The 23,331-nt window shown below is 44.3% G+C and overlaps 1 protein-coding gene across 1 annotated transcript in view; it reads right to left on the bottom strand.

Annotated features, from left to right (window-relative positions):
* Window positions 1-23,331, bottom strand: part of tmem132e (transmembrane protein 132E) — a 364,570-nt gene that overhangs the window by 174,698 nt on the left and 166,541 nt on the right. The gene's annotated exons all lie outside the window — the stretch shown is intronic.

Raw genomic sequence — 23,331 nt, forward strand, 5'->3', positions numbered from 1 at the left:
ATTCTGTTTAGTGAAACAGATGGGATGCAGATTTTACTGCAAACTCAGTGGACATGAAATGCAAACAGACGACTTTTTTCCCATTTTGCGAAAACACATCTGTTCATTATATTTAACACAGTTCTGATAACTTGTGTAATTCCGTCAGGACTTGCAGATATTTGCCGTACAAGTGTGCTAATTGATAACCACCTGTCCCGCTCTGATTGTTAACTCACGAGACAATGCTCACCAGGAACATGGACACGTTCACTCGAGCCTCATTAGTGACCAGCCACAGGCACCGGTACAGATAAACCTGTCCACGGCGTCTACCTCCCCGTCTCACCATTATTCTGGATCATACTTCTGCTCCACAGACGTCCACCGCCGTATGCAACACAACATGACGCAGAGCCGGCTGCCACACAGAGACAACGGCGCTTTGGGTTTTTCTGTTGAAAACATGAGCTGCGGATAATACATCACACTCCAACCGAGTGGGACATCACGTCTTCGGCTTAGCCCTGATCAAATATGTTTTGTGATCTTGCTTTGACACGTGGGAGCGGCCCTCTAGTGTACTCACTGGGGGTAAGGGTTGCTGCATACCTCGGAGGGAGAAGGCGCCCGTTCAGCCCTCCTCTCCCCCTCGCCCAGCCCATGCCTTTTTATAGCCCCACTTCTTTGACTTTTCTCTCGCCCACACAGCCTATTTCTTCACATTTACATCAGTCTCTCCTCTGAAGTTTCGCTGTTTCACTCATCCTCCGTCTCAGACTGCTGCCCCGGGGCCTCGAGTGCGGACCATTAACACAGGACTGGGGATTAAGGGACAGGCTCTCTGCTGATGATCCGACCTGGACAACTCAGAGCACGGCTGCTGCACGATGCACCGCCAGCATTACACTGACCTGGAAGCATGCATGACAAAATCATAAAGATATGCAGGCAAGGTGCGGACATAAACAAGTTAGAATTAGACCAATACAGCAGCTGGACCCTTTTCAGACGTATTCATTTACGTGTTCAGTTATGATGCTTTAAAAGATAAAATAAATTAGAGCCATGGTTAGACTCGTCTTTTCGATGCAGCTTTTATGACTGGATGCACCAACCTGATCGGAGAGTAATGAGCGGCTGTAAAATGGTGAATAAACACATTTTATTTCCTATAAATTCTGCAAGAAAATCTTAACGTTATCTATGCTGCTTCCTCTTCCTCCCTGCAGTATAAGTGGACTTCTGTTATTGAAGAATAGCGGCTAACAAGGCCCCACTAACTCCATGATAAACACGTTTTCTTGTGGAATATTCACAATAAAAGTCCCCTGATATTTAGTTATTTAAAAGCTTTTATTTTGAAGCAGCAACACGAGGAGATGTGTTTTAATCAGCAGTAACCAAACAGGACTCAGCCAGCAGGCCTCAGCCGCTCTCCAGCCCCGGTTCTCCTCCTCTCTCCTCTCTCTCCGCTCTCCTCTCTCCTCTCTCTCCTCTCTCCTCTCTGCTCTCTCCTCTCTCTCCTCTGTCTCCTCTCTCTCTCCTCTGCTCTCTCCTCTCTGATCTCTCCTCTCTCCTCTCTCTCTCCTCTCTCTCCTCTGCTCTCTTCTCTCTGCTCTCTCCTCTCTCCACTCTCTCCTCTCTCTCCTCTCTCTGCTCTCTCCTCTCTCTCCTCTCTCCGCTCTCTCCTCTCTCTCCTCTCTCCACTCTCTCCGCTCTCCTCTCTCTCCGCTCTCCTCTCTCTCCTCTCTCCACTCTCTCCTCTCGCTCTCCTCTCTCTGCTCTCTCCTCTCTCCTCTCTCTCCTCTCTCTCTCCTCTCTCTCTGCTCTCTCCTCTCTCTGCTCTCTCCTCTCTGATCTCTCCTCTCTCTGCTCTCTCCTCTCTCTCTCCTCTCCTCTCTCCTCTCTGCTCTCTCCTCTCTCTGCTCTCTCCTCGCTCTCCTCTCTGCTCTCTCTCCTCTCTCCTCTCTCTCTCCTTTCCTCTCTCCTCTCTGCTCTCTGATCTCTCCTCTCTCTCCTCTGCTCTCTCCTCTCTCCACTCTCTCCTCTCTCTCCTCTCTCCTCTCTCCACTCTCTCCTCTCTCTGCTCTCTCCGCTCTCCTCTCTCTCCTCTCTCCACTCTCCACTCTCTCTCTCCTCTCTCCTCTCTCTCCTCTCTCCTCTCTCTCCTCTCTCTCCTCTCTCTCTCCTCTCCTCTCTCTCCTCTGCTCTCTTCTCTCTTCTCTCTGCTCTCTGCTCTCTCCTCTCCGCTCTCTCCTCTCTCCTCTCTCCTCTCTCTCCTCTGCTCTCTCTCTTCTCTCTCCTCTCTCCTCTCTCTCCTCTCTCCCCTCTCCACTCTCTCTGCTCTCTCCTCTCTCTCTCCTCTGCGCTCTCCTCTCTCCACTCTCCGCTCTCTCCTCTCCTCTGCTCTCTCCGCCCTCTCCTCTCTCCTCTCTGCTCTCTCCTCTCTCTCCTCTGCTCTCTCTCCTCTGCTCTCTCTCCTCTGCTCTCTCTCTCCTCTCTCTCCTCTCTCTCCTCTCTGCTCTCTCTCTCTCCTCTCTCTCCTCTCTCTGCTCTCTCTGCTCTCTCTCCTCTCTCTGCTCTCTCTGCTCTCTCCTCTCTCTCCTCTCTCTCCTCTCTCTCCTCTCTGCTCTCATCAGGAGAGGAATTGAATGTGATGTGAACTGAGGCCACTTCGATGTCTCGGAGCAAACAAACCACCAACTCTGAGCTTGTTCCAGAGGTTTCTGAGGAGCTGAACGGCTCCTCAGAAACCTCTGGTTGACGTCATGGACACTGCTCCATATATTATTATTATATCGGTGATGGCCAAAACGCAGAAATCAAGGCTTCAAAACAGCAGACCACAAACCAATGAGACATGTCACGAGGACTAGGTCCACTCCTTATACCGTCTATGGCACAGACTGGACCGGTAATGCATCTGTGACCAGATGACAGAAGTGGCATTGAAAAGACAAGAGTAACCACGGCCTCATTCTCCATATAAGGGTAGAAACGTTAGTCCCAGAGTTTGCATACCATTAAATTAATGTGGTGGGTCATCCTGGCATGAGGAGTAACTGACCATAAAAAATGTGATTAGTCTGAGTGTCACAGGAGTTCTGCTGCACAATCTATTTAAGCACAGGATGTAAAAACAGCCAGAATATTAATATACCACACTTCATACAAATATACTGGTATCAGCTACTAAACTCAAATATATTTCACAAACTTAGAAGTGCAGAGTTGCTGACATGCATGTGCACACACACACACACACACGCTGCTTTGTGCTCAGACGCCCTTGGATGTTTCACCTTTAGGGTAACTAAAGGAAGGCGTAGTGTGGGAAGAGGAAGGTAGTCAGAGTCACGGCGCGCCCGCAGGCAAACACACTCCCTGTCCCAATGTTGTGTTTGTTTGTTTTATTCATTCTATCCACATTCTAAAAATGTCTCTCTTTCTTTTTTCACCCTACATACTATCTACAGAGTATCTATCAAACGGTCTGATCCGCAGAGGAATTGTGTCATCCCGCGTTCAAGGGTGAGCTGTACTATGATGAAGAAAAGAAACCTGAACAACGCATCTTTAGGCACTTGGAAGAGGAAAGTGTATGTACATGCACAGCGCCTCTGGTGATTCTCAGGATGCTATAAGAAGACATAGGAGGCATGAGTATACAGTAAATGACTTCATCTCCCAAGCTTCCCTCAAGGCAAGATGAATCCGTATGTTCTCGATACGCGGCTGTTATTACTGTATGACAGACCGACTCAGAAGAGAAAAAAACATTTTTCCAATATGGTAAAAACTTTCTTTAAAGTGTGTACTTTCCATCTGCCCAATTACTTCCCTTAATGCAGGAGTTCAGATGTGGAGCTCAAAGAAAAGCCTGGTTGCTATTTCTGTCTCTGTGTGGTGCAACGTGAACTTTCATTAATTGTACGTGTAAAAAATGCCAACCTGCCATCGAGCTGTCATTTGAACTGAGAATAGAACATAGAAATAGAATTAGAAAAGTTTAATCATATTAAAGTTGATGTGATGATGCACTTCCCGATTTAGCATTAAAGCAAAGGAGTCAAAAGGCTTGCTGTAGATTTTGAAATTAAATACAAAATATGCAATACCCATATGCTGTTGTGCAGCCACTGGAGCGAAGGTATCTGTGAACCTTTTGTAATGTGGGTCCATATTCTCTTTGTATCAAAATCCCTTTCTTGAGAATCACAAAAGTTAGCTTGGGGCGGGTGCTAATCGAGGCTTTCATCGGGGAAATCTCCCTCTCATTTGAGGACATGCTACAACAGATCCTTTATACCGTGTGGAAACAATACAAGTTTGGCAACAGAAGAGCGGCGGAGTGCATTAGCTTGTCGAGCTAAATATAGGACATTAACCACCGAAGAGGGAGAATGCAACCTAAACAAAATGACAGAGTGAATGTGTGGAATCGTAAGCTAGTGGCCCAATATTAAGTGTCCACATATAAACATGTATTTTGACGAGTAACGTTACACGAGAGAGAAAGTCACTAGAAGATCCAACTATCTGTGCTCATGTTCACAACGTGAAACACCATGACAATGTCCACCAGGGGGCGACTCCTCTGGTTGTATAGAAGTCTATGAGAAAATGACTCTACTTCTCTCTTGATTTATTACCTCAGTAAACATTGTAAACATGAGTTTATGGTCTCAATCTCTAGTTTCAGGTCTTCTTCAATACAGCATGATGTTCATTTAGTACATTATGGTCCATTTAGAGTCACACAGACCATAAAGCAGGGGATGCTTTAGGGCGGGGCTACACGGTGATTGACAGGTCTCTACCAGACTGTATACGGCAGTCCTCCTCAGTCCAAATATGGTCACTTCCGTTCACTGGTTGCATGAAGCCAAGATGGTGACGGCCAAAATACCGAACTCGAGGCTTCAAAATGGCCACCATCCAATGGAGTGCATAACGACAGCTACGTTCACTTCTTATATACAGTCTGTGGTCAATAAGAGTTACCAGAATTTGGATTCTGGTAACTGTTTTATTCAATGTTTAGAGATTCCTAACTCGTCTGGATGGCTGGAGCAAAACGACACTCCCGTTGCCAACATGTGCACGAGTACTGTTGATGACGTCGGCTGTAAAAGGGTCTGTAAGCAGAAACAGTGACACTGCTGTTTTATGAAACACTGTGGTGGGAAGCATCTTCAGGGCTCTGCCACTTCTCATTCCATACAGCCAGGTTGTTTTCTGGTGCAGGAGGATAAAGGAACTGCTACTGTAAAAAACGAAACGAAAAGAACATCCTGACAAAACCTTTTGCTGTACCGTTAGTTTAATGTGGATGCATCCAAAGAGGCTGGTAAGGTTAAAAAAGTCTTAATGGATTATTTAACAGGACACATCCGCTCTGCATGGCTGCTTACCGGCTGTTACACAGCCTGCTGCTCTCCGGTGTTACTGCCAAGTGTCTCGGTGTGACAGCTGGCACACCTGATCTATCTGATTGGATTAGTGCAATCACTGGGCAATGTGCTTAAAGCTAACCGGGGCGATGGTGGGAGGAGTGCTGGTGATAATGCAAGTCAGGTATGAAAGTAAGTGGGGAAGCTCCATGGCGGCATGGTTCTTCTGGCGGTGTCACGCATCAAATCAAGTCCTCAAGGCTCCCCTTCAACATCCGGGAACCTCATGATGACGGCCGTGTAAACATCTGAGGGAATGGCTGCTTTGTGTGGGGGAATGTCGGAGCTATAAGGCCGTCGACATTCCACCCAGGCTTTGTTAGAACTTACCAACACATGAATGTGTTCTTAAGATAAAACAGCGCCCTAGTGCCCAACACATTCAGTGCAATCACAATAGTGGAGAACCAACTAAATAATGTCATCAACAAGTGTATTCAACCTTCTACTTAAGGGTGAAGTTAAATAGTTATGCATATAATGTTTGACATATTCTAAGGGTGGGTCACTCTCTTTTATATTAGATTGAATTCATATTCAAAACTGACCGATTAAGCTCCAACATGTAGTTTTATTGACATTTACTTTACATCACATTCATCTGGCAGACGTCAAAGCAACTTGCAATACATGCATTAGCTGTCAAAGAGACCAAAAGCGAAGACGGAAGAGCAGCTAAAAGCCCGTTAGGAAACTACGTCGCAGGATCTTTGACATGATACTCAGAGATGCTCGATTATAATCATTAGATTGTCAGTCTTGGCTGCCGTGGTTTCCATTAAACAGCTCTAGTTGTGTTTCAGCCTTCATATATTCGGCTCCATTTCTATGTTGGTGTACTTTGGGTAAAGTTGTTATATTTGCTCCTAGTTTAAAGAGTCCTCTTTGGTTATATTGAATATAAATTGAACAGCATCCACCGGTGCTTTCTTCTGTAGTAGTTTGCCTCCTTGTTTGTGTTCTGTGAAAATATAAGATCCTTGTTAATACATATTATTATCATTTATTTGACTGGTTTTATGTTGCTTCAGGGAGCTGGGTGGTAACATGGCTCTTGCACTGTCTGCACTGCTGCTTCAGGTGTCCCTCTGCTACAAGGCTACCCGGTTCCATTCAGGGTCCTTGACCAATTCGCTCTCCTCTCACAATGAAGCTGTACTCTAATGACGTTAGATTATTGACATACACTATAACTGCTTCTGGAAACGATGCCTAACCGCCTTCTGACTGTGTTCAAGCTATGACACTGTCGACAGCGCTGGCTTCACTCGCTGACCGGCTGGAACTCATCCCTAAATCCTGGAGGTGCCAATTCAGAGCTTTTAAGGTAATACGCTTAAAATATTAATGTGATATTTAAAGTTTGACAGGAGAAGTCAGACTACTTTTTGATCTCTGCAAGCATTTATTGTCCATCAGCGTACCTCAATGACCGCTACCTTGCTAGCTGCTAACTTGCTTTTACTCAAATGAAAGTTCAATTAAATGTCATAATTGCACACAATGCCACTTTGCTGGTCTGATGCTGATTAGGTTCAGTCTGAAGGATAAAACATACAAGAAACCCCTGCCAGCTCTTGTTTACTCCAAAATGAATCTCAAATAGTCATCCAGACCTCCCAATGTATTGCTCCAACAGAGTGTAATGAGGTGGAATGACCTACTTTAACCAACACCTACAGCAGGGGGGGCCTCTTGGAAACGAGAGCAGAGCCAGAGACTGTACTGAGGAGAGAGTGACAGCAGCTTAATATGGCCGTCTACCGCTTCATACGGGGAGCCACTTTGCACTGGGCCGAGGTGAAGCTGATCCACACCCTCGTGGATCTGACATTTTACTGACGGTGACACTCATCTGAACGTGCGAGGCTGACCTCTGACCCCCAGGGAATGAGTCAATCTGTAATGTTCTCTGGTCAAGACAGAGTCTTGTGTAGAGTGAGTCCAGTTAAGTATTATTCTTCAGCTGCAGTCGTCTTGTTTTCTTTTAGAAACACGGTTCCCTCCACAACAGTTGCCTCAATCACGTGCCAGTGGTTTAGTATGCCGGCAGTGCACCTGTGCTTGGCTCCCGCTTTGTTTTTCTCCATTCACACAATCTTACTTTAAAGCTGCTAAGGCACATAGCTTATGTGCATTCAGTTGTGATTCAATAAAATGTCAGAGGGTGATTTAGGACGTCTGCTCAGAGGTAATATTACTCTTTACGGAGAGCCGGGCACGAGGCGCTTTTGCTAAATGATGTGGCGGTGTACAGCCCATACAGTCCAACACACCAACTACATCGCACATGCCAAAGGAGGATCAGAGCTGATGGCACTTTAACGGGCAGCGTGATTTGTGATAGATTATATGCATGAGCGCACCTCCCTGGGCTGGAGGGAAAACAAAGGGACTCCCATAGACGTCAAGGAGCAGAAACCTGCGTGTTTGTGCCAGAAAAACAACAAAGAAATACACTGATCTGTGAGTCCCGCAAGGCACACGATGCCCATTCAGACCTGCATAAATAAACAGGAACACGGAGAGAGCAAAATACTGTCTCACTTCTTTTTTTGTTGTTGTTGCCCACACAACACAAATCGATTACTTTGCCCGGTGCTGAAATGTGTGGCCTTCGAAACTCAATACGGCCTGTTTGATTATTTCAAGAAGAAAAACATCTCCCCACCTCGTCTACAGAGTCTCACCGAATCCACGGCAAAGCTGAAAGCAACGGTGATCGGGCACTTTTGCCTTTAAGCTAAATAGTGATACTGTTACAATATTATGTGAGGTAATAGGTAATTACCTCACACCCACGAATGCAACTTAAACAAATTGACTTTCCAGATCCCTGTGCTATTAGTGAGTGGGTAGAAAACATTAGCAAGTGGCCCATTATATAGTATCCATATATATATATATATATATATATATACACACACACATATATATATATATACACACACACATGTATTTACTGGAGACACCTAGCGATCCAACTATCTGTGTTCATGTTCAGAACGTCAAACACAATGACTGAGGTTTGACTTTATTCACTTTTAAAATGGCCGCTACAAACAGTCCAGTGGTAGTCATCATGTTTAGCAGCTTGCAGCCATACGCCGCGCCGGTGTTTCGGTTTAACCGGTGACCGTGTTATCTGGTGACTCTCAGAAGAATGCGTCGTGGTTGCTCGTAGCCACGGCAGCTGTTAAAAGCCGTGTTTATTATCTAAGCCGACTATTTACGTGAGTTACTTGGAGCGACCACAGACAACACGGTCACTGGTTGAACTGAAACACATGTTACTCTGGAACTTGTGATTCCTGTTATAATTCTGTAGAACTCGAGTCCTCTGTTGGAATATCCACTTGTCAACTGAAAATGCACCAGACACTCATGTTGATGCCTGTAACAGTTTAAAGCTTGCTAACTCGTCTGGATGGACGGCACAAAACTACACTTCCGTTGCCAAAATGCACACACACACTTATTTTTGATGACGATGATGATTAGTTGTGTCAATCACACGCTTCTCAAACCAGCCTGGGGGTTGTTGATTTCAGGCTTGTTGACTAATTAAAAAAGAAAAAAAGCTTAATTGCTCCTCTTAAGCTTGTGTCTCAGTGCTTCACTAAACGCTCGCACACACAAAACATATGGCCACACCCTCTATTGTGCCCCACTTGGTCTCTCCATGCAGCAGCAGCTTTGGGTGCTTTAATAATACAGGAGGGTTGAAATTTGTTCTGAAATTTTAATTGTGGTCTGGTCTGGGGATGTGCATTAGGGAGCAGGGATGGAGCAGTGGACGAGGATGGACATAAGTGCTTTCCAACTGCCTTAGGCTTCATTATGAGGGTGGGGGGGGGGGCAGAGTAGAAACAAAGATTCTACACTTAGTGTACTCCCCAGAGAGTCGTGTCCTAAGAGCTGCGTCACTAAACTCCATCGCCGTGCACCACAGTATTGATCTGCGGATCCGTGCACCACCCACTAACAAAAAGTTCTGCAATCAAGCGCAATCATTCCACATTTATGAGCACATGACTGGTGTCTGGTGCTGTACTGATGCTCAGCCGCCGTCATAACTCAGACGTAATGAGACGGCTGAACAGACGCGTCTGACCGAGAGGAAGCGATCGGAATGATTTCACCACTGAAGCCGCCCTGACGTTGCAGTGCGGTGGGGATTTTATAGAAGGGTTACTACGTTCAATTAAAAAGATTACTACCCACCGGTGACAATCAAATGCAAGTCCATTAAACTGGCACATTGTCCTGAGATAATTCCCTGCTCCTAAACAGCTTTTGTTTAACTTGCAAGAGATTAAGATTATTGTATTACAAGAAAAAAACGAATTTATAAAAATGATAACAAATGATAACTGCTTCTGCCAATCTTTAAATCTCCCGTTTCAAAACAGACCGTCTGATGACAGATTAATATTTGCACAAACGTAAGCACACATCATCGTCCACATGTAGTCCATGTTGTGTCATTAAGGCGCTTAACCCCATCAGCACCCCCCTTCACCTGCGGACCCCGATCATCTCGGCCGGAGCTTGTGGAGCGAAACTCAACAGTTGGTGCTGCTGTTTCAGAAATGACCTACATGTTCATTCATGTGCGTCCTTGTTGGCCCTCACAACTGCAATGCAAACAAAACCCATTGTTGTTCTGTAAGAAGCTTATGAAGGGGGGGGCTGGTGGGGTTGTGGGCGGGGGGGGGGGGGTCTGCGGGGGGGTAATACACGCATGCCGTAGTTATGGGAACACACTTATATTTCTATATGAACCTGGAAAAAGAAAGCTTCATTATATGGCATATTGTTGTAAAAGATTACATATCTGAACATGTTGAAGCTTTTCCACCAAAATTAGTGCAAATTTGTGTTTTTTTAAACACTAAGAATAGTGAGCATTGTCTTTCCTAGTGTGTCGTCATTGTGTGCGTCATTACAAAATGAGGCTTCAACAGGGAAGAGTGCCACAGTATATTCACCATGTTTCCTTTTTTATAGTGTATTACATTTATACACATTAGGTTCAACTCCATCAGGAAACTGACATTCTAGTTGACAGCTTTCAGTCCCATAAGCTGATCATGCAAGTCATCCAGCTCGCATAATGCTCAATAGCAGACAGATAAGCAGATACAAGGATTAATCGATCTGATAAGTGGATAAAAGTCAAACTACAATATCCAAATGAGTCCCCTCAATTATTTCATGTACATTATCTGAAATGTGCCAAAGTTATTCAATAATATCTGCTTGAGTCTTGGTTGGAAGCAGCAGGTTGTGCTGTGCAATTGAGTAACTAAAATAAAAAACAGGCAAAATAGTTGTGATTAAATGGGTAGTGAAAAAAATCAGTAATGCACTGACCTCTATGGGTTTAAAGCGTCTGTTGTATTTGAGTGTGCTCAAAGATGCTGAGCCTCCAGATTTGATTTTGGCTGCAGGGTTTGAATGTACTCAGCTTGAGTTGAGCCTAAGAGGACTCCAGTCAGAGACGCTGAGACACAATCAATAGAAGGGAAGGAGAATATAAAGTGCGGTCTGCCACACTGGTCAACAGTCATATTATACTGTGGAGGGATTTCAAGTATTTAGCTGGAAACACAGATTCCATGACACGTTAAAGAGCCTGAGGACACAACCCGTGAAGTCCAAAGTCTGAATGTGGCCTGTGACCTGAAGAAGACGGGATTATTGATCATACCTTTGTGTGGCGGCAGGTTGGAGGCACATGCAAAGGCTGTACGCAAGCTGTGAAAATGTGATTTTCTTTCACGTGAATTTCCATCCGCTGTTGCTCTCGAGAGCAACATCAGATGACAAAGACGTTCCCCAAACGCAAAGAAACGAGATCAAAGAGTTTATATTGTTGAGATTACGGCTGGAAAAAACCTGCTTTGATGCCAAAGAGATGAAACGCACCACTGCATTACTCAGTAGTGTTCAAGTGCCCAGGAGCAAGGCAGTGCCTCTACATGAGCTCGCTCTGTCTGCAGTGGAAGCTTGTGGTTCTGTTGGCCATCAAATGAACAGAAGCACCGCTGAGAACGAAGGCTTTAAGATAGAGATATTCCGATAACATTTTTAGCTCATGTCAGGCTGTATCAGAAACATTTCTGATACAGGTATCGGTATATGAACAACTCAACTTGAAGATATATAAAGTCCTTTAAAAATCTAAACTGTTACATGTTTAGAGATTTAGAAATCAAGTTTTAATGGATGTTAAATACAGCAGCAAAATGGCACAATTGCTGTTATATATTATGCATGAGGAAAATGCATCCATGTATATAATTGCAGAATATCCATCACTTCATATATGACCGATGCAGGTATTTAGGGCGGATAATATGGAGGATTCCATTCCCAAATGCCGGGAGCAATCAATGGCAGAGAAGATGCGGAGCAACAATGAGTCGCCTGCATGATGAGGTTAACCCCGCTGCCCTGTCTCAGGCCATAACATAAAAATAAGGGGCCTGAGCGCATTCCTCCCAGTGCCATTAGGATCCATCATTCAGTGCACATCTCTGTAACTCCTGCAATCCTCATGAAGCCATTGGGGTAGAATCCGGTTGAGAGCACACACTTGACACGTTTCCTCAGAAAGTTGCGTTTGAACGTCACACAGAGCTTTTTTATTTTCTTAAACGTGGAGTCGGACACTATGGACGACACAGGCTGCCTGCGGCTCCACATCTCATTTGCATACACAAACAAGCTTGTCCAGAGAGCATTGAGGGTGTGAATGAAGCCTCGCTGGCACCAGCTGTATGCAGCCGACGAGTTATGACCTCAGGACGACTGAATTACCCAGTTAATCGGCAGCAATGGTAAACAGACTGTATGAATAAAGAAAGGGAGCGATTCTCAAGTATGTGCTGTCAAGGCCCCACAGAGTGTGCGGATGATATCACACAGACGTGTCGAACGGCAGCGAGATGCTGAGATGCCGGACAGAAACAGGACTCTGATGACGTTTCACTCTTGTTCGTCACATCGGATTCCAGCAGAATGAAAAAGAAGATATAATTATAAGCTACTACAAGCTAAACAACGCACAACGAAACACTGAAAACAAAAAGCAGCAATAATAAAACAATACAACATATAGCTTCTTCTGTCTGTTCAGCTAGTCTGAGAGATAACAGTGGTTCTTTAGCCCCTTTAACTCTTAAGGTCTTTAAACAACGGGGGTGTGACCAATAAATGGCATAACAATGTAAAATATTTCGCTACGAATATTTTGAATCAGCGATGCACATTTGGGACAGTTGCAACGCTTCTTCAATAAAAGGTTTCGAATAGACCGACTCCCTGGATCCTTCAGACCAGTCTGTCCGAGGTCAACTGTTGTACAGCCGGAGCTCGTGGAAGATATTTTATTGAGTTTCCTTTCAGCAAAATGTTCTGAGTGAATTTCAGTTCCCAGTAAAATGGTGAATTCCATTTGTCTCGGGCTTCTATTGTGAAAGGTAAGAAGAGAAGGCGTGGGTCTGTCTGTGCTGCCTTTGTGACGGCTGAAAGGAGAAATAAAGTTTGCCGTCTTGTTTTAAATTCTTCTGAACATTTTGAATATTAGTAGTAGCCTTCTTGTATAGTACTCTCATATATAATTAATGCCATTATGTTGCTGTGCACGGTACCTATATGGATGGAATTAAATTACAGGCGTGGTGTCATAATTTAACTTAATGTTAACCTTAATGTTGATATGGTACACTGATTAACAAGAAGATAAAATAAAAATGGCACTTCACACCAGAAAGGTTGTGTACCCGTGAAATAGATCTTCACCCCTGTTATTCAGAGTTAGTGGAGCGCTAACTCAAATGCTAACGTGCTATGAAGTATGCCACCAATTAAAAACATTGTTTCCTAATAAACTTAAACACAATTAGATTATAGACTTACTCTGTGCAATGTTCTTTTAATTCATTATTTTAAGTAATTGGACATAAACTCATGATCCGAAGATGATGTGTCACAATCTGAAGTTGCATATGCAATATTGTAATTATTAAAGAAAAGTCTATTTTAATAAAACAGTCTACTTGCATGTGTACTATTTTATGTTTTGACTCCCATAAGCATGTTCAGCTCATCATTCCTCACATGTAACTATATGAAGGCACGGCTGCTGTTCGTTTGGGGTGGAGTGGTGCAGCAAAGCCAGAAAGCTGACCCACCAGCTCGTGACCCCAGTTGCCAAAGTTGGGAGACTGCAGTGGGAATCGGCCCCCTCACTTACCAGCAGTATGTGTATGTTAGCGTGAAAGATGTATCAGTTTACTAAACTCTCAACTTCACCAGAGAAAAGCAATCCTGTTAGCGGTCCCCGAAGCTCCGTGCACTCGCCGAGTAAGGATTTCACAGCTCTTTGATTACTCTGGAAAATATCTCTGCAAAATCGATAGCGTGAATGCCTGGCTGGTGGCTGGACCCCCGTATCTATTACCATAACATCAGTCTCCGGGTCAAACCCGATGCCTGCTGTGGGCGCTGATGAGGTCTGCCAGCAGGTTTCAGTTTCCTGTCTTTTCATCAAAGTCTGCCGGACAATATTTACTGCACTCTTCCTCAAGCCCAACATCCTGCACACGCACAAACAAGCCCAACCAGCTGCATCGACAAACGTATTAATTGTGTTACCTTGTGCACAGTAGAAGACACATTTCTGAGCAGCCTACTTTCTAAGAATGTCTTCAAAGGGAGAGATCTCTCACTCTGAGGATCTAGGGGGTAGAGGAATGAATGATGCACAGAAAAGATCCTCAAAATCAGGACCGACTGGTAAAGCGTAGCTGCTTCACACCGCAGAAACCGGAGATGAGCTGCTGGTCTCTGAGCCAATGGCTCCAACAAGGCTCACACAAGCCAGACATCATTAAGATATCAAATTCAAAGGCTGCGGTTCTCACTGTAGTTTGGTGAGTTGTGGATTAGAGTTTCATACTGTGTGTTTCTGAAAAAGGGAAGATCAAGTTATTCTTTTAAAAGCCACAATGTGCAGCATTTGTATGTGATTATAGCAACTTTCAAATGATTCTGATCATGGCATACTATATTGTTAACAGGACAATGTGTATTTAAAGGAAATATCCAGGATGTTGAACTGATTCTTCAGTGAAAACAGGTTAAAAAGATAAAGATAGAAGCTAAAGTGAAGCAACACATCACCTGGAGATCCAGACAGAAGACAATGAAATCTGAACACTGTTCCTCTTTGTTCACTGTTACAAACATTCAGTAAACCTTCAGTAGCTAGCGTAGCATAAAAGAGCTAACGCTAGTTAATCATGTGTTAACGTTCTCTGCTAATGTTAGCTATACAGGTTGTTTTGTAGAAACATAACCTCACTATCACACAACGTTTAACCAGGACGAGCTCCAAATCCACTAAACCAGCCTGAAGAACATCTGGAACTATTGACGAGGGTCTATGGAGCAGAGACGGATAGTTTTGGGACCCCGGACAGAGCTGGCCGATTCTACGCTATGATTGGTCTGCGTTCAAGGGGCGGGACTTGGCAAAGGGTCAATTGGTGCTTTGCAGCATCTCGCAGCATGTTTCCTCTCACTTTACTGTGAAGGCATGTAATAAAGGCACTCAATCGTTGGATGAGTGAATACTGTGGAGAATGCACACTGCACCATGCGGTTTACATCACCACCAACAGCAGCAGCAGCTAAGGCCTCTCCCAGAACTCCTCTGGTGGCAGAGAGGACAAATGGGACTACTTCCATGCACATGCAGGGAGGATGACCTGAATGTGTTTCCCACAGCACCAGATGTTTTCATCAGGAGCCAAATTCAGGTCAGTTTTTCCTCACCTTACAGTGATGTTTACAGTGGTAAGTCTAGCTTTGCCACTATGGGTGATAGTGTCGCATAACGGTCCAAACAAGTCCTTAAACCTGAAAGACGAGATGTCTTGCTTGCCAGTTCCTTCCACAATGAGCCCGGGACTTTACAAAAACCATATCAGGGTTTCCTGTCCCGCCATCTCTATGGTTAATAATTGGTTAGGTTAAAACAACTAAACCCAGTGTACCTGGCTCAGGTTAAAGGTTCTCTATACGACATTTAATGTAGCAGCAAACACCTGTGAGCGATGTAAAGATATAGTGTTATAATGTTTACCTCAGCAGCCAATGAAGTCGCTCTCTCTCTGTGTTGTTATCTGAGCCGTCCCAGCCACACGTGCCTCTCGCTCTCACCATTAGCATTTGAATCAACGTGTTGCAGTTTGATAAATATTTGCTTGGCATTAGTACATTTTAAAAAGACATTTCAGTGGCGATTGCAAGTGAGAAACGGACCCTCCGACATTTTGCTACTGAGGCCTTCAGGGGGTCTGAAGTGTACATCAAGGGGTCTCAGACCCCCCCACGACTAATGTTAGCTACGAGCTGTCAGCTCATATGGAGTCAATCCCTCTAATCTGAATATCAAGTCCGTGTGCCCCACTGGCTAGCTCATGGCTGCCGCTCAGCACTGTTAAGGAAAGCTTGCAGTCGTAGTTCAAACGGTAGGAACGAAGTGGCTCACTCCAGTCTCTAGAATCACATTCATACACGGTGTATGCCCATCCTCCTCCCCAAGAACTCAAGCCATGCTATGACACAGTTTTCAACCTCCATATTTGCTTTTTCTCCTTTTCCCAGTGACTGCAGTCTCAGTAGTTGTGGAATCTTTACAGTTTGTACAATGCTGACAAAACATTGCACTAAAGACGAATAAGCTGCCAGAAGCAGCACTATAAATCAAGTGTTCTCTCCTTGACCAAGTGATGAGTGGTGTGATCATCAACAACACCCACTACAGCAACAGCACCAGGGCTTCACACCAAGCGGAGGGCTGTGGGGCTGCAGAGCATCATCTCTGGGTTTGTACAATTCCACCAATTGTAACAGAATACAACACAGAGTTGGCCCGCCCTCTTCTACAGCTGTTGTGCTTTGCTTCCAGAGTGAAATTGAAAATGGAAATATTCTACATATGGGGACTTCAAGCTGATCTTATATAAGTGCTGACGAGAAAGCACACCGAGGCAAATTAGACATGTCTCCGACATTGAAACCTCCGTGATTTATTCTCCCTGAAACTTGTGTGAAAACCTGTAAGCCATGTTTACATACGGACGTACGAATGTGACGATTGATGCCGCTGCTATCTGCAACTGAAATTTTGATTTTATTCATATGCAAAAGGAGGAATGATTTCTTATCGCATCTTTCTACTGACGGAGATAATTTACTGCAGAGGATACATTCAGTTGCATAGCAACCTGCAATTATGCATGCTGTCTGGCGAGAAGATACTCGCTCACCGCGTCCTCCATTTCCTCCCTTTAAACTACACTAGATTAGTTCCTTTCTCACAAACCGTGGACACCATAAACACATCAATTAGACATGTCGGGAACAGATCTACTGCAGCCTGTCACGGGAAAGCAAACACATTTAGCCGCAAACTTCATCAAATCTAAGCTTGTATATAAAGTACTCAAAGTCTGACACTTAATTTGAGCCGACAGAGGCAACATCAAAAGCAGTGGGGGGGGGGGGGGGGGGGGGGGGAGTGACTGCAGCAGTAGGACGTAAATTTAGTATTCTGCAGGATGGTGTGTGGCATCTTGGGATTGGCATGGAAGTAGCGTACTGAGCTGGATAGCACCACCCCAGGGTCACCAAATCTGTAGTTTTTGGGATAGTTTATTACACCCGCTGCTAATAAATCTTTAACAATAGGGGAGCACATGGAAAACCTTGGTACTGACTCAGCTGGCTGTATATCAAGAGGATCCTCGCCTCGGCTGCACTGGTTTGAGAAACTTGTGTGAAAAAAAGAAAGAAGAGAAAACAACGAGAAAGTGGCAACGAGCATTATTTTCACAGATAAAACAGCACTCGCGTCGGGGAAAAGCAGGTCCAGTGCAAAGCTGGAGTATCAGTGACTGACACGGATTCATAGCCACCTGAAGTGGGCCCACTATGAGCCCATGCCTTCAGGCTGTAATTCGGGAAACCACAGGCTGAATCAAATACAGTCAATTTCTACCGCACACCGTGTCGCAGCTGGACTGTCATGAGCAGCAACTCCACCGTACCTGCCTCTGCAACATCCATTTGAAGGTTGACTCGTTGCTTCTACGTTGATCGTACATACGTTGATCATGATTTTAGATGTCATTGTTTATATATAATGCAAATAGTCTGAGCGGTTTAAACATCTTGAAATCGAAAAGTGCAGCTCCTTTCCTGAGAGCACGAGACATTAATGTTTGATGTTGAATGTACCAGTTTGGTCATCTGGGTCACTTTGGATCATCAGGCACTGTGATGATGAGAAAAAGGTGAAACAAATGGAGGGTTTATGTAGTCTGAAGGCCTTTACACACCAAGAGCGTAACGAATAAATAAACTACTATAGCGGGATACTATTGAACCAGAGCAGCTTCTAGCAGTCTGTCTGAGGTAAACAGCTGCATATCTAAAGCTACTGTAAGACATTTTACTTTCCTCAAATGCTGAGTCAATTTGATCATTTTGAGGCTTTTATTGTGAAAGGTAAGCATGGGAGGAGTGGATGTGGTCTATGCTGTCGCCGGCGTGTTGGCATAACAATATGTTGACGTGCAAGTTAATTGCAGGAAAAAGAAAACGCCCCACGGAGTGTGAAGGCCTTCAGAGTGGTGGAGAGGATCCTTTATTTTCCTCCACAGCTCTCTACACCAGACAGGAAGTTGAATCATCAGAAAACTCGAGTCGAGCCAGTGAGACAAATGGTAATAACTCCAGAGTCAGACCGCGCACTGAAAAGTATTTGCTCCAACATGGGTGCTATTTACTGGAACAGTCATTCTGCATACTTCAAAAAAAACATTAAACTCGTGAATAATTTTGAATATTTTGTCAGAAGACAAGACACAAACAAAGCACACGTGCACCTTTAAGGGCCGTCGTTCTGGTGTTGCTGCCAGAGGGTCGAGTATCTCCATTGGGGACAAAGTCTGTTGTTTTCTGAGATCGTAAAGCGACAAATCCATATGATTCAAACACGGAACAACACACTGCTTCTTTATGGAACACAGAGGGCTGGTAAAAAAACAACATGACTCATAAATCATTAGGTACCCCTCTGGGCCGTCTGACAATGATCTATTTACCTGAATATAAATGTGCAACACAAGCAATGCAACACGCTTTTCTTTTAACAATTCCTACTACTAGACGCTTTTCAGAAGATACATTTTTGTTTGCGATTATCTGACAACGTGATTACGACCTGATTATCGTTCATAACATTGTTCCATAATTTGTTTGTTTTTCCCACATAACACAGCTGCAAAGTGCACTGAAGGCTCACATTAAAATGTGTAGAGCGATCTCGATGTGTTTGAAGAGCTTTAAATGAGCTTTTCAGTGATGGATTCCACTAATAATTCTACTACACTCTTTGAATAATTCCCATGGATAGGGGAAACTCTTGCCGTTTGGACAGCTTGAACACAACATGAACATTTCACTGAGGTTTAAATGTAGCATCTTAAAAAGTTAAAGTCCATGTGCAGAATGTCTGAAATAGATGCTAAGTGGGCGTGTATTTAAGCAAAACAGTTCTTATATACAGTATATCTCATATTGACGGACACTGACCTATCAGTAATTAAAACTTCTGACTACTACTGAGTAATGAGCAATCGAGGAACATTAAGAGAGAGGGAACCTTACGAATACCTTCAAGCCAGCCATAGGGGGGGGGGGGGTCCTGGGGGACATTCACCCCTGGAGAATCATTTTGGGATTAAAAGCCCACATTTGGTGATTGTGTCACATTCTGATGCTACTTTCCATCATAATAAACATGTAGTGAATTATTATGAAGGACAATTAGGCTTCTAGTGTGTTTAAGCTCACACAATCTGTAAAAAGCTATGAATATGCATATAATTGATTAGAACTGTTGTAATTAAGAGTCGTTTGACTTTATTTATTATACATTCATTGACAATGATTGTTAATAATTCATTGGTTCATTTATAAACATCTGTGTGGTAAATATATATCGCTTTTTAATGCTTACTGCTCAATCAAAAAGTCGCTGCCGCCGGTGTTTAGCACGTCTAATGAGGATCTGAGCAATCAACGCAATTCGTTATGAATTATTTTGCTAATATTTCTCAATAATGTAAACTCTTGACTCTCTACAGGGCACGACACGACCTCCCAGATGAGCGCTCACATACATTCGTATAGAGCGTCTGGATGGGACCTGAGATTGGTGCCTTGTGGGTGCAAGTTAAATAAAACATCAAATGATAAACTGGCAATGGTTGACTCCATTCGAGCGGAATTGTTTACATTCATAAAACAGATTTCTTTAGTTTGCTCAAACTGTACATCAGAGAAGAGATTATGCTCATTAATAATTCCAATGCGTTCCTCCCTAGTTGGTAGAACTACCTCATGGTGGATTGGTCCAATGCACACATGGACACTCCCCCTTCACAGCTGCGACCTCCCACACCAACTCTGGTCACTTTCAAGACGTGGTTCTCCAAAGCGGGCTGCAGGGATCCACCAAGATCCTCCAGAAGAACTCCAGGGAATCCTCAGAAGCACGAGGAACGGTTTGATAGATGTACCTCACTGCCGCTCCCCAGAACTTAACATAATGAGAGTTTCCATGACCATTTCTGCTCGTTAGTCTCCACTTGTTCAGGGACTAATGGCACACTGGCTTCCTCCCTCAGCTTCCCTGCTGCAGATCGCTTCCATTTAGTCTTAATGAGGTTCACATGGGGGTTGTTCCCTGCCCCCAGTCAGGCTCTCAGGGCACGGGTTGTCATTTTCACTTAGTAAGGGCAGCATGGCGCTCTTGGAGAATGTGGTAGATATTCCAAGCTGTACAAATTGACATGAGAGTTAAACTGTTCACTGTGAGGGTCTCACCTCACCTACAGAACAGGAAGCTGCATCTAGAAGTGAGTCCCATATGGGCTTTCATGGGTAATATCTACGATACCTGTATGACATTGATTTGGGTGAGTGAATAGGCAGGTGACAACATGTAAAGGGTTCTGGTATTCCTTAAAGTTTAGCTGTGTGTTCTATAGCTCATCCGTCACCATTATTAATGCAGAGAAGAACTTCACACCATCTGCTCAGACCAAACAAACCAAAGCTTTTTCTAGCACCTGATGGAAAGTAATAAAGATTTACTTCATTTTAGGTTCTCACTGTCTATTCTTTGGCATTGTCAATAAGGCTTTACAGAGATCTGTAGACGCTGTCAATGAGTGAGCGTTGTTGCTCGTCCGGTTCCCTCGTCTTGGAGCCAACAGGTTTTTTGAATGGGTTCCTGAAATAAGGTCTGTGCCGAACTCAAGCTTTCGAGCTGTTCTCCGAGATAAAATAGTCCACTAGTTCCTGGTTTCTAACACGTGGCTAAATGAGACTACTAAACGTTGATCACTGTAGGTGACGTAGAAGTCATGTGACCGCGGTCTGGTTAATTTACAGAGTCTATAGAAACACCATATAATAGGTTCTTAAGTAATGATATCAATAGAACAATGCTGCCAACTTCTCCTCCGAGCTCAAATGCCACTCAACACCCACCAGACATTTTACTCCAGCAGTGATGGAACTAACAACCACTCACACGAAAGCCTTTTAAGAGGTTAAGAGGACTGAAACGATCCCGCGGTCCCTCCTCTCCATTTAACTTTCAGCTCACTAAATGCACTTGCCCTCGTTGTTTCACTTAAACCCGGTGAGAACATTAGCGTTCTGTTGCCTGGATGCAGCCCCGTGAATCACTCGCCTCCGTTTCCTCTCGTATTCACTTAGTAACCATGCCATGTAATTTGTTGTTGGTGGACCCGGATGAGGTTGAATTGCGCAGATACTCTATTTTGATGAGCAGGTGTGTGCGCTTCAGGCCAAAATCTACGTCCCACCCAGGCAAGGCAGGCGCTACCACCTTCACATTAACCATTTCATTAAGAGCTGAGACGAGTCATTGTTCTTCACTGCCATCATGATGGAGGTTTCTCTTGTTCTTCACTGCCATCATGATGGAGGTTTCTCTTGTTCTTCACTGCCATCATGATGGAGGTTTGTCTTGTTCTTCACTGCCATCATGATGGAGGTTTCTCTTGTTCTTCACTGCCATCATGATGGAGGTTTCTCTTGTTCTTCACTGCCATCACATGATGGAGGTGTCTCCCTGAAGACTCATAAAACCGACAATGCCTTTTTTTTTTTTACACTGCTTATTCACAACATTTTTCCTTTGTGTTTTATGCAAATGAGTTAATCATCTAAAGACCCGATGCATCCTGGAGTTTTTTCTACCTTTGGACAGATGGTGCGGGTCGACCCGTCTCACAGAGCTGCTAACCCTCAAGGAATATCATTAGCCTGGAGTTTCATCGGAGCGGCTCAGTGTATCGTGATTTGCACTCTAATAATCAACTTGTTCTTTTTATTGGCACACGTGTACACAGCAGAATTCACCCCATCCTAGTATGAGGAGCATTTGGCAGCTACGACACAATGATAGTGTACTTGGTTCATGCAGGGACTTGAGTTGGTAAGTTTTGCCTCTCTGGTTGAAAAAGTGGTGTAATCAGCTACTCACTCTTCAGTTGGACTGAAAAATTGTATCCTCGTATAACGGTTTGTATCGTATCCGACAAAAAGTTCTTCTTCATATTGTTTGCGTTTTCCTACATAAGACAGCAACAAGCTTTGTGGCAACAGTTTGTCTTCGTCTCTTTCCTGTTTCAACATCGTGGAAAAAGCTTTGTCTAAGAACAGAACTGGTTCGCTCCAGTCTGCACACAACCCTGACCTCAACCCCATCCAACACCTTAGGGAAGATCTGGAACGGTAACTGAGAGCCGGTGTTGACCTCACTAATGCTCTTGTAGCTGAAATGGGAGCGAATCCCCAGAGCCAGGTTTTAAAACGTTGTGGAAAACCTGAAACCAGAGGAGGAGAGGCTGTTAAAGCAGCAGATCATTGCCCATGACTTTACAATGAGATGTTCAACAACTGCATAGAAGTTCAGCATCTACATTCATTCGGCCAGTAGTGAATCATGTAGTACGGGATTTCAAACTATTTCTTAATTGGATTTACAGAATAATTACTGTATCTTGTATCTTGGCTGTTTGTTTTCCCAGCCGACATCATCAGTGGTTGTTTTCTGAAACACAGACGTCCTTTAACAACCGTTTCCTGTACGACTCCCTATGACAAACAAACTCAATGTGTAACATCAGAGAGGCGCTCCTTTCAGTTTTCAAATCTGGAGCTGAACTTTAATCTAAACATTGTGTCTTTCAGGTAATAATAAAGTTAATGATACATGCCCCCATCAATATTAGCTCAACTAGACTCCGCATGCCTAATGAGTGATCGAGCAGGATTCATTCAGGCGAAGCAGCTGCTCCTTAATGAACACAATTCAGTCGTGTCCTTGTAGACATCAGCCGAGAGGTCATCTTTTTCCTCAATGCACTCAACTAAACAATGGTGCTGGAGTGGAGACTTCACAGCGCAGCGTATTTATGCAGCTTTATAACAAAGCCAACCAAATCCACTCACCACACAGAGTGGCCCGCTGCTTCTGAAGGGGAAAGGCTTTGAGGCGGTTAAAGGCCTATCTGCTGGTGTAACCCCGGCCACTGGAGCCACATCTGGATGCGTTCAGGATCAATAGCGGAGGGGCCTTCAAAGAGGACTGCAATGTGCCAGAGGGCTCCGCAGAGACGACGCGCTCAGCTAAAGAGGCATCAGGGTGCGTGGATTTGCCCCCACTCACTAACACTTTTATCAACAACTCAGCTCCGGACATAAATAGAGGAAT

This window comes from Anarrhichthys ocellatus, unplaced genomic scaffold (genome assembly GCF_004355925.1).
Source record: "Anarrhichthys ocellatus isolate YVR2014 unplaced genomic scaffold, GSC_Weel_1.0 scaffold78, whole genome shotgun sequence".
Classification (NCBI taxonomy): domain Eukaryota; kingdom Metazoa; phylum Chordata; class Actinopteri; order Perciformes; family Anarhichadidae; genus Anarrhichthys; species Anarrhichthys ocellatus.